The sequence below is a fragment of the Pristiophorus japonicus genome, chromosome 11 (assembly GCF_044704955.1).
Source record: "Pristiophorus japonicus isolate sPriJap1 chromosome 11, sPriJap1.hap1, whole genome shotgun sequence".
In the NCBI taxonomy this organism is placed as follows: Eukaryota; Metazoa; Chordata; class Chondrichthyes; family Pristiophoridae; genus Pristiophorus; species Pristiophorus japonicus.
Genome location: NC_091987.1, coordinates 113,419,591 through 113,430,057, shown reverse-complemented (window position 1 = coordinate 113,430,057; position 10,467 = coordinate 113,419,591). Strand labels below are relative to the sequence as shown.

At 43.7% G+C, this 10,467-nt stretch overlaps 1 pseudogene; it reads right to left on the bottom strand.

Moving 5' to 3' along the window:
• Positions 1 to 4,122: 4,122 nt before the first annotated feature.
• LOC139276573 (U2 spliceosomal RNA) lies at positions 4,123 to 4,360 on the bottom strand (annotated as a pseudogene).
• Positions 4,361 to 10,467: the final 6,107 nt, after the last annotated feature.

Genomic DNA, 10,467 nt, shown 5'->3' with positions numbered 1-10,467 from the left:
TGGTGTTTCTGTGGGGTTTCACCTATGTAGGCGAAATGTATAATTTCACCCTATCTAGCATATATCTGTTTTTTAATCACATGTGTTAAACTATTATTTCCTTCCATAATGCTAAGTCAACGACACGAGATTACACTTTGGTGGAGATTGCTAGCAGGGGCAGCCTTTGCCTTGCAGACTTCCGTGCAAAGGTTTGGTTTGGATCCCTACATTTTACTAGACAATGGGCCTGAATTTTGCTGAAAACTTGCGCCATACTAAAGGTGCACCTGCGGCGTATGCCTTTATTATGGTGCGGAGATTCCAGGAGGTTATGGCGTGAGTGAGTTATGCCATTACATTCGCCACCCCATCATTTGCTGGGAATTTTGAGCTGCTCCAAAGAGACCTCACCGAAAAGGTTGAACAGGTAACTATCACAGCTCTGTTTCAGAAACCAGCAAAGAATGACCAAAATATTGATAAAAAGGGAAAAAATAGACTATGACAGAAAGCTAGCAAGAAATATAAAAACTGATTTAAGAGCTTCTACAAGTATGTAAAAAGGAAGAAAGTAGCAAAAGTAAACATTGGTCCCTTAGAGGCTGAGGCAGGAGAAATTATTATGGGGAAAAAGGAAATGGCAGAAACATTAAACAAATATTTTGTATCTGTTTCCACAGTAGAAGATGCAAAAAGCATACCTAAAATGGTAGGGAACCAAGGGTCTAATGAGGGTGAGGAACTTCATGTAATTATAATAAGTAGAGAAAATGTACTAGAGACACTAATGGGTCTAAAAGCCAACAAATCCCCTGGACCTGACAGCCTACATCCTCGGGTTCTAAAAGAGCTGGCTGCAGAGATAGTGGATGCATTGGTTTTGATCTTTCAAAATTCCCGAGATTCTAGAACGGTCCCAGCGGATTGGAAGGCAGTAAATGTAACATTGCTATTCAAGAAAGGAGGGAGAGAGAAAACACGGAACTACAGGCATCCATTGTTAAGGAAGTGGTATCAGGGCACTTAGAAAATCATAATATGATTAGGCAGAGTCAACATAGTTTGATGAAAGGAAAATCATTTTTGACAAATTTATTAGAGTTTTTTGAAGATGTAACCAGCAGGGTAGATAAAGGGGAACAAGTGGATGTATTATATTTGGATTTCCAAAAGGCATTTGATAAGGTGCCACATAAAATATTATTACACAAGATAAGGGCTCATGGGATTGGAGGTAATGTACTAGCATAGATAGAGGATTGGTTAACGAACAGAAAACAGAGAGTAGGGATAAATGGGTCTTTTTCAGGTTGGTGATGCAAGGATCAGTGCTGGAGCCTCAGCTATTTACAATCTATATTAATGACCTAGATGAAGGGACCGAGTGTAATGTATCTAGTTTGCTGATGATACAATGCTAGGTGGGACAGTAAGCTGTGAGGAGAACACAAAGTGACTGCAAAGAGATATAGATAGATTAAGTGAGTGGGCAGTAAGGTGGCAGATGGAGTATAATATAAGGAAATGTGCGGTTACTCACTTGGGGCTCAATTTTCCCCAGTATTTGCGCCATTTTTTTGGGAGCAGGCTGCTTTTTCTAATTTAAAAATCCCCAGTTTCCCCAATCAATTTGCACCAGCATAACTCAGTTAGTTACAAATCTTTTAAGTCAGTTTTTTTTTCAGCCAAAGGAGGCATAACCAGCCACCTATGCCACTTCTGACCACTTAGGGAAGTTTGGCCAGCTGAGAGTTACTCCAGTTCTGATTAAGCCAGCGTATGTGGCCTGTCTCGAAAAACCTTCCCTAGAGTTAAGGAAATTGGCGTAGGCAAGGAAAGCGGCACAGCAGATGGCCGGACACACTGAAAGAATTGAAAAACGCACAGCAGCAACTTACCTTCAACCTCGCCCGAAGGCTGTCCGGTTCCATTCTCGGTCCCCGGTAGGGAGAGAGAGAGAGAGAGAGAGAGAGAGATGAACTGGTGACCGAGAATACCGGACAGCCTTCGGGCGGGGTTGGAAGTAAGTTGGTGCTATGTGTTTTTCAATTCTTTTAATGTGTTGGGAGCTGGCTGTATGCTTCACGTTGCAGCCTCAGCTCGCATTGTGTCCCTGGTTACCATGGCAGTCTGATCTTTTTGGCACAGATCAAGACTCCACACCCAAAACTAAAGGTCGGGCTAGGCCACGCCAAAATGAAGAGATGCAATGGGGAAACTTTCAACACTTTTTTTTTGGCGTACTTGGGCCCCCAGAAATCGGGTGTAACTCTTCAAGTATGGCAAAAAAATGCTTTGGGGAAAATTGAGCCCTTGGGTAGGAAGAGTTAAAAAAACAGAATATTTTTTAAATAATGAGAAACTTTTAAATGTTGGTGTTCAGAGAGATTTGGATGTCCTTGTGCAAGAAACACAGAAAGCTAGCATTCAGGTACAGCAAGTGTTAAGGAAGGCAAATGAGGAGGAATTTCTTCTCTCAGAGGGTTGTAAATCTGTGGAATTCTCTGCCCCAGCGAACTGTGGCAGCTGGTCATTGAATATATTTAAGGCGGAGATAGACAGATTTTTGAACGATAAGGGAATTAAGGGTTATGGGGAGCGGGCAGGGAAGTGGAGCTGAGTCCATGATCAGATCAACCATGATCTTATTGAATGGCGGAGCAGGCTCAAGGGACCATATGGCCTACTCCTGCTCCTATTTCTTATGTTCTTATGTTCTTATGTTGTCCTTTATTGCAAGGGCGTTGGAGTACAAGAGTAAGGGAAGTCTTGCTACAATTGTACAGGGCCTTGGAGCGACCACACCTGTACTGTGCACAGTTTTGGTCTCCTTATCTAAGGAAGGATATACTTTCCTTGGAGGCGGTGCAACGGAGGTTCACTAGATTGATTCCTGGGATGAGAGGGCTATCGTACGATGAGAGATTGTGTAGAATGGACCTATACTCTATGGAGTTTAGAAGAATGAGAGGTGATCTCATTGAAACATTAAAAATTCTGCAGTGGATTGACAGGGTAGATGCTGAAAGGTTGTTTTCCCTGGCTGGAGTGTCTAGAACTAGGGGGCAGTCCCAGGATAAGGGGTAGGCCATTTAACAACACCAACTACTTTTATTTATATAGCATCATTAATATAGTAAATCATCCCAAGGTGCTTCACAGCAGTGTTATAAGACAAAACAGATAGATTTGACACCGAGCCACATAAGAAGAAATTACAGCAGATGAACAAAAGCTTGGTTAAAGAGATAGGTTTTAAGAAGTATCTTAAAGGAGGAAAGAGAGGAGGAATTTCTTCACTCAGAGGGTTGTGAATCTTTGGAATTCTGTGCCCCAGAGAGCTGTGGATGCTGTCTCTGAATATATTCAAGGTGGAGATAGATAGATTTTTGGAGTCTAGGGGAATCAAGGGATATGGAGATCGGGTGGATAAGTGGAGTTGAGGGCAATGATCAGCTATGATCTTATTGAATGGCGGAGCAGGCTTGAGGGGTCGTATGGCCTACTCCTGCTCCTATTTTTTATGTTCTTATGTTCTTATGTTCCTGACCCAACCTAATGTTTCCCTCCCCCGATCAATTTGATTAAAAGGGAACACTGGAATCAAGTTCCGTTCTTGGCTGAAGGCCAAGATACAGAGTCTCCATTCCTTATATCTAAGTAGTTGCACAAAAGGTAATTCTGAAATTACAAGTAAGACTGTCCATCAATGTAGAATAATGTGTCTCATTCATAATTTTCTTTATGTACAAGAAGCTGAGCGGAATAAGTGAGTTATGATTACACTCTGTATGTCCACTGACTATCTGAAAAAATAACCCAGCTTCTTGATGTGACTTTTACCTGATCTTACCAGAGAATTCACCTTCGTCTATCGGAAGATTGGAGAAACATCCATGGGGGGATGTGTGAGTGTATGATGTCCAGTTCGTCTCACAAGTGCATTGTTACAATCCCTGGGTTACATCATTGTCGATAGTAGATATTGGACCGTGTGAGTCAGTTCCGAGAACATGAGGGATTTTTTTTTTTTAATTCATAGCCAATCGTTCCAATTCTTTGTCAAATCACAAACGCCAGAGGTCACCTTGCACACATCAAGGATCACTCTGCGCCAATGCTCTTAGCCAAAAGGCCTAGAGCCACTGCACCGTTCCTGGAAGTACTGCAATACCAGGTTCATGCCATGGAGGTGGATGGGTCAGGCCCCCCACACACCTCCGTGGAGGTGGATGGGTCAAGCCACCCCACCCACCTCCTATTTCCAAAAAGCATAGGAGAATCACCTTCCTGATCCAGGGAGAATCACTTTGGGGTCATGGTTACTCCCCTGTCAGGTCAGTTACGCATGATCTTAGCCAAAAGGCCGAGAACATGAGGGATTACTGAAGCAACTAATGCCACTGAAATTGATAAGGCAGACCTGCTGAATCCTGCTCACTTATCCCCATGGCAGACTCACAGACTCAGTCAGGATAAGGGAGCCAGATTTAAACACCAAGAGCAGCTCACCCGGAACCTGAATTGAACCAGTAACAGTACAGAAATGACAATATAAAGCTGTCACCTTTGGAAGGATTTTTGTGCAATATAAACTCATCTTAAGAAGGATTGCATATGTCACATGGTTCATACTTGATTTGAACCCTGGTCTGTCATAGGTGTATATCTGCAAGTACCTGAAAAAGTAAATAATGTAGAAATAACTTAGATCTCACAAAATGTTGTTGGACTCTGCACATGATGTTTCGGTACCTACAGGTCCTCTATCAAAATCAATGGTGATATTTTTGGCCTCACATGTGTATAGCAACATGTCTAAGAATGAGTTAAGGGAGCTGTGTGCCATAAATGTTGCCTAGCTGAGGCCCTTGTAATGGAAGGAATCCTTGGAATGTTTACCCTTAGCAGCACAATCCATTTTTCAGTGGTTTTATAAATCATGAGTTTTTAAAATAGAAATTAAAGGTGATTGCAAGTTCCACCAAATGTTTGATGTGATATTCCAGCTGTTCAGCATCCAGACTCCAAAATGGCTGCCTTGGCAATTTCAGAAAAGAGCTCATTGATCAAATTAAACGTAATTTTTTAAGGAATTGTATTTTACCACAAACCATTTAGTATCCAGACATCAAGGAAGCGAGTTTCTGGGTATTGGTATAATTAGCAGAGTGCCAAAATCTAGAAAATTCCGTACTGCACAAAACCTATTTTTGGGGAAGGGATGGTGCGATTAATCTATTGAAAATCCAAATGCCACAGCTTTCCTTTTTTTTTAAGATTAAAAATCTTTCAATTGTAAAATATAAAGGTGCTTAACATACACCTAAATGTGTCATTTTTATTTTCCAAGAAAAGCACACACTGGACGCCTCCACAAAATGCAACATCAAATCTTTGCCTTCAACGTTTGGATAATCCCCTTCAGTTTGTTATGCATGTACATTGTTTTTTCTCCGATACAAGTGAAGGAATGTTGGGTATTCCTACAGCTTAAGTTACAAAGCCTGTGTAGCTACTTGTTTTGTTCCCCTGGCCAAAATATATCCCTCAACCAACATCAAAACCAGACGGTCTGTTCATTTATTTCATTGCTGTTTGTGGGACCCTGCCGCGCACAAATTGGTTGTCTGTTTCTTCCATCACAACAACGATTACACTTCAAGGTCTACCAGCGCTTTCATAGAAACATAGAAACATAGAAACATAGAAAATAGGAGCAGGAGCAGGCCATTCGGCCCTTCTAGCCTGCAACGCCATTCAATGAGTTCATGGCTGAACATGCAAATTCAGTACCCCCTTCCTGCTTTCTCGCCATACCCCTTGATCCCCCTAGTAGTAAGGACTTCATCTAACTCCCTTTTGAATATATTTAGTGAATTGGCCTCAACTACTTTCTGTGGTAGAGAATTCCACAGGTTCACCACTCTCTGGGTGAAGAAGTTTCTCCTCATCTCGGTCCTAAATGGCTTACCCCTTATCCTTAGACTGTGACCCCTGATTCTGGACTTCCCCAACATTGGGAACATTCTTCCTGCATCCAACCTGTCTAAACCCATCAGAATTTTAAACGTTTCTATGAGGTCCCCTCTCATTCTTCTGAACTCCAGTGAATACAAGCCCAGTTGATCCAGTCTTTCTTGATAGGTCAGTCCCACCATCCCGGGAATCAGTCTGGTGAACCTTCGCTGCACTCCCTCAATAGCAAGAATGTCCTTCCTCAGGTTAGGAGACCAAAACTGTACACAATACTCCAGGTGTGGCCTCACCAAGGCCCTGTACAACTGTAGCAACCACCTCCCTGCCCCTGTACTCAAATCCCCTCGCTATGAAGGCCAACATGCCATTTGCTTTCTTAACCGCCTGTTGTATCTGCATGCCAACCTTCAATGACTGATGTACCATGACACCCAGGTCTCGTTGCACCTCTCCTTTTCCTAATCTGTCATCATTCAGATAATAGTCTGTCTCTCTGTTTTTACCATCAAAGTGGATAACCTCACATTTATACACATTATACTTCATCTGCCATGCATTTGTCCACTCTCCTAACCTATCCAAGTCACTCTGCAGCCTCATAGCATCCTCCTCGCAGCTCACACTGCCACCCAACTTAGTGCATTCTGCAAATTTGGAGATACTACATTTAATCCCCTCTTCTAAATCTTTAATGTACAGTGTAAACAGCTGAGGCCCCAGCACAGAACCCTGCGGTACCCCATTAGTCACTGCCTGCCATTCTGAAAAGTACCCATTTACTCTACTCTTTGCATCCTGTCTGACAACCAGTTCTCAATCCATGTCAGCACACTACCCCCAATCCCATGTGCTTTAACTTTGCACATTAATCTCTTGTGTGGGACCTTGTCGAAAGCCTTCTGAAAGTCCAAATATACCACATCAACTGGTTCTCCCTTGTCCACTCTACTGGAAACATCCTCAAAAAATTCCAGAAGATTTGTCAAGCATGATTTCCCTTTCACAAATCCATGCTGACTTGGCCCTATCATGTCACCTCTTTCCAAATGCGCTGCTATGACATCCTTAATAATTGATTCCATCATTTTTCCCACTACTGAGGTCAGGCTGACTGATCTATAATTCCCTGTTTTCTCTCTCCCTCCTTTTTTTAAAAGTGGGGTTACATTGGCTACCCTCCACTCGATAGGAACTGATCCAGCGTCAATGGAATGTTGGAAAATGACTGTCAATGCATCCGCTATTTCCAAGGCCACCTCCTTAAGTACTCTGGGATGCAGTCCATCAGGCCCTGGGGATTTATCGGCCTTCAATCCCATCAATTTCCCCAACACAATTTCCCGACTAATAAGGATTTCCCTCAGTTCCTCCTCCTTACTAGACCCTCTGACCCCTTTTTATGTTCGGAGGGTTGTTTGTGTCCTCCTTGGTGAATACCGAACCAAAGTACTTGTTCAATTGGTCTGCCATTTCTTTGTTCCCCGTTATGACTTCCCCTGATTCTGACTGCAGGGGACCAACGTTTGTCTTTACTAACCTTTTTCTCTTTACATATCTATAGAAACTTTTGCAATCCGTCTTAATGTTCCCTGCAAGCTTCTTCTCGTACTCCATTTTCCCTGCCCTAATCAAACCCTTTGTCCTCCTCTGCTGAGTTCTAAATTTCTCCCAATCCCCGGGTTCGCTGCTATTTCTGGCCAATTTGTATGCCACTTCCTTGGCTTTAATCCTATCCCTGATTTCCCTTGATAGCCACGGTTGAGCCACCTTCCCTTTTTTATTTTTATGCCAAACAGGAATGTACAATTGTTGTATTTCATCTATGCGGTCTCTAAATGTCTGCCATTGCCCATCCACAGTCAACCCCTTAAGTATCATTCGCCAATCTATCCAAACCAATTCCCGCCTCATACCTTCAAAGTTACCCTTCTTTAATTTCTGGACCATGGTCTCTGAGTTAACTGTTTCATTCTCCATCCTAATGCAGAATTCCACCATATTATGGTCACTCTTCCCCAAGGGGCTTCGCACAACGAGATTGCTAATTAATACTCTCTCATTACACAACACCCAGTCTAAGATGGCCACCCCCCTAGTTGGTTCCTCGACATATTGGTCCAGAAAACCATCCCTTATGCACTCCAGGAAATCCTCCTCTACCGTTTACACTGTACATTAATGATTTAGACGAGGGGATTAAATGTAGTATCTCCAAATTTGCAGATGACACTAAGTTGGGTGGCAGTGTGAGCTGCGAGGAGGATGCTATGAGGCTGCAGAGTGACTTGGATAGGTTAGGTGAGTGGACAAATGCATGGCAGATGAAGTATAATGTGTATAAATGTGAGGTTATCCACTTTGGTGGTAAAAACAGAGAGACAGACTATTATCTGAATGGTGACAGATTAGGAAAAAGGGAGGTGCAACGAGACCTGGGTGTCATGGTACATCAGTCATTGAAGGTTGGTATGCAGGTACAGCAGGCGGTTAAGAAAGCAAATGGCATGTTGGCCTTCAAAGCGAGGGGATTTGAGTACAAGGGCAGGGAGGTGTTGCTACAGTTGTACAGGGCCTTGGTGAGGCCACACCTGGAGTATTGTGTACAGTTTTGGTCTCCTAACCTGAGGAAGGACATTCTTGCTATTGAGGGAGTGCAGCGAAGGTTCACCAGACTGATTCCCGGGATGGCGGGACTGACCTATCAAGAAAGACTGGATCAACTGGGCTTGTATTCACTGGAGTTCAGAAGAATGAGAGGGGACCTCATAGAAACGTTTAAAATTCTGATGGGTTTAGACAGGTTCGATGCAGGAAGAATGTTCCCAATGTTGGGGAAGTCCAGAACCAGGGGTCACAGTCTAAGGATAAGGGGTAAGCCATTTAGGACCGAGATGAGGAGAAACTTCTTCACCCAGAGAGTGGTGAACCTGTGGAATTCTCTACCACAGAAAGTAGTTGAGGCCAATTCACTAAATATATTCAAAAGGGAGTTAGATGAAGTCCTTACTACTAGGGGGATCAAGGGGTATGGCGAGAAAGCAGGAATGGGGTACTAAAGTTGCATGTTCAGCCATGAACTCATTGAATGGCGGTGCAGGCTAGAAGGGCCGAATGGCCTCATCCTGCACCTATTTTCTATGTTTCTATGTTTCTATGTATTGCTTCCAGTTTGGCTAGCCCAATCTATGTGCATATTAAAGTCACCCATTATAACTGCTGCACCTTTATTGCATGCACCCCTAATTTCCTGTTTGATGCCCTCCCCAACATCACTACTACTGTTTGGAGGTCTGTACACAACTCCCACTAACGTTTTTTGCCCTTTGGTGTTCTGCAGCTCTACCGATACAGATTCCACATCATCCAAGCTAATGTCCTTCCTAACTATTGCCTTAATCTCCTCTTTAACCAGCTATGTTATCCCACCTCCTTTTCCTTTTATTCTATCCTTCCTGAATGTTGAATACCCCTGGATGTTGAGTTCCCAGCCCTGATCATCCTGGAGCCACGTCTCCGTAATCCCGATCACATCATATTTGTTAACATCTATTTGCACAGTTAATTCATCCACCTTATTACGGATACTCCTTGCATTAAGACACAAAGCCTTCAGGCTTGTTTTTTTAACACCCTTCGTCCTTTTAGAATTTTGCTGTACAGTGGCCCTTTTTATTCTTTGCCTTGGGTCTCTCTGCCCTCCACTTTTCCTCACCTCCTTTCTCTCTTTTGCTTTTGTCTCCTTTTTGTTTCCCTCTGCCCAGGTGCAGACCATCCGGTTTGTACTGGTCCCACCTCCCCCAGCACCCGTTCCAATGCCCCAGGAATTTGAATCCCTCCCTGCTGCACCACTGCTCAAGCCACGTATTCATCTGCGCTATCCTGCGATTCCTACTCTGACTAGCACGTGGCACTGGTAGCAATCCCGAGATTACTACTTTTGAGGTCCTACTTTTTAATTTGGCTCCTAGCTCCTTAAATTCGTTTTGTAGGACCTCATCCCTTTTTTTACCTTTGTCGTTGGGGACCAATGTGCACCACGACAACTGGCTGTTCTCCCTCCATTTTTAGAATGTCCTGCACCTGCTCCGAGACATCCTTGACCCTTGCACCAGGGAGGCAACATACCATCCTGGAGTCTCGGTTGCGGCCGCAGAAACGCCTATCTATTCCCCTCACAATTGAATCCCCTATCACTATCGCTCTCCCACTCTTTTTTCTGCCCTCCTGTGCAACAGAGCCAGCCACAGTGCCATGAACTTGGCTGCTGCTGCCCTCCCTTGATGAGTCATCCCCCTCAACAGTACTCAAAACGGTGTATCTGTTTTGCAGGGGGATGACCGCAGGGGACCCCTGCACTACCTTCATTGCACTGCTCTTCCTGCTGGTCTTCCATTCCCTATCTGGCTGTGGACCCTTCACCTGCGATAAGACCAACTCACTACACGTGATACTCACGTCATTCTCAGTATCGTGGATGCTCCAGAGTGAATCCACCCTCAGCTCCAA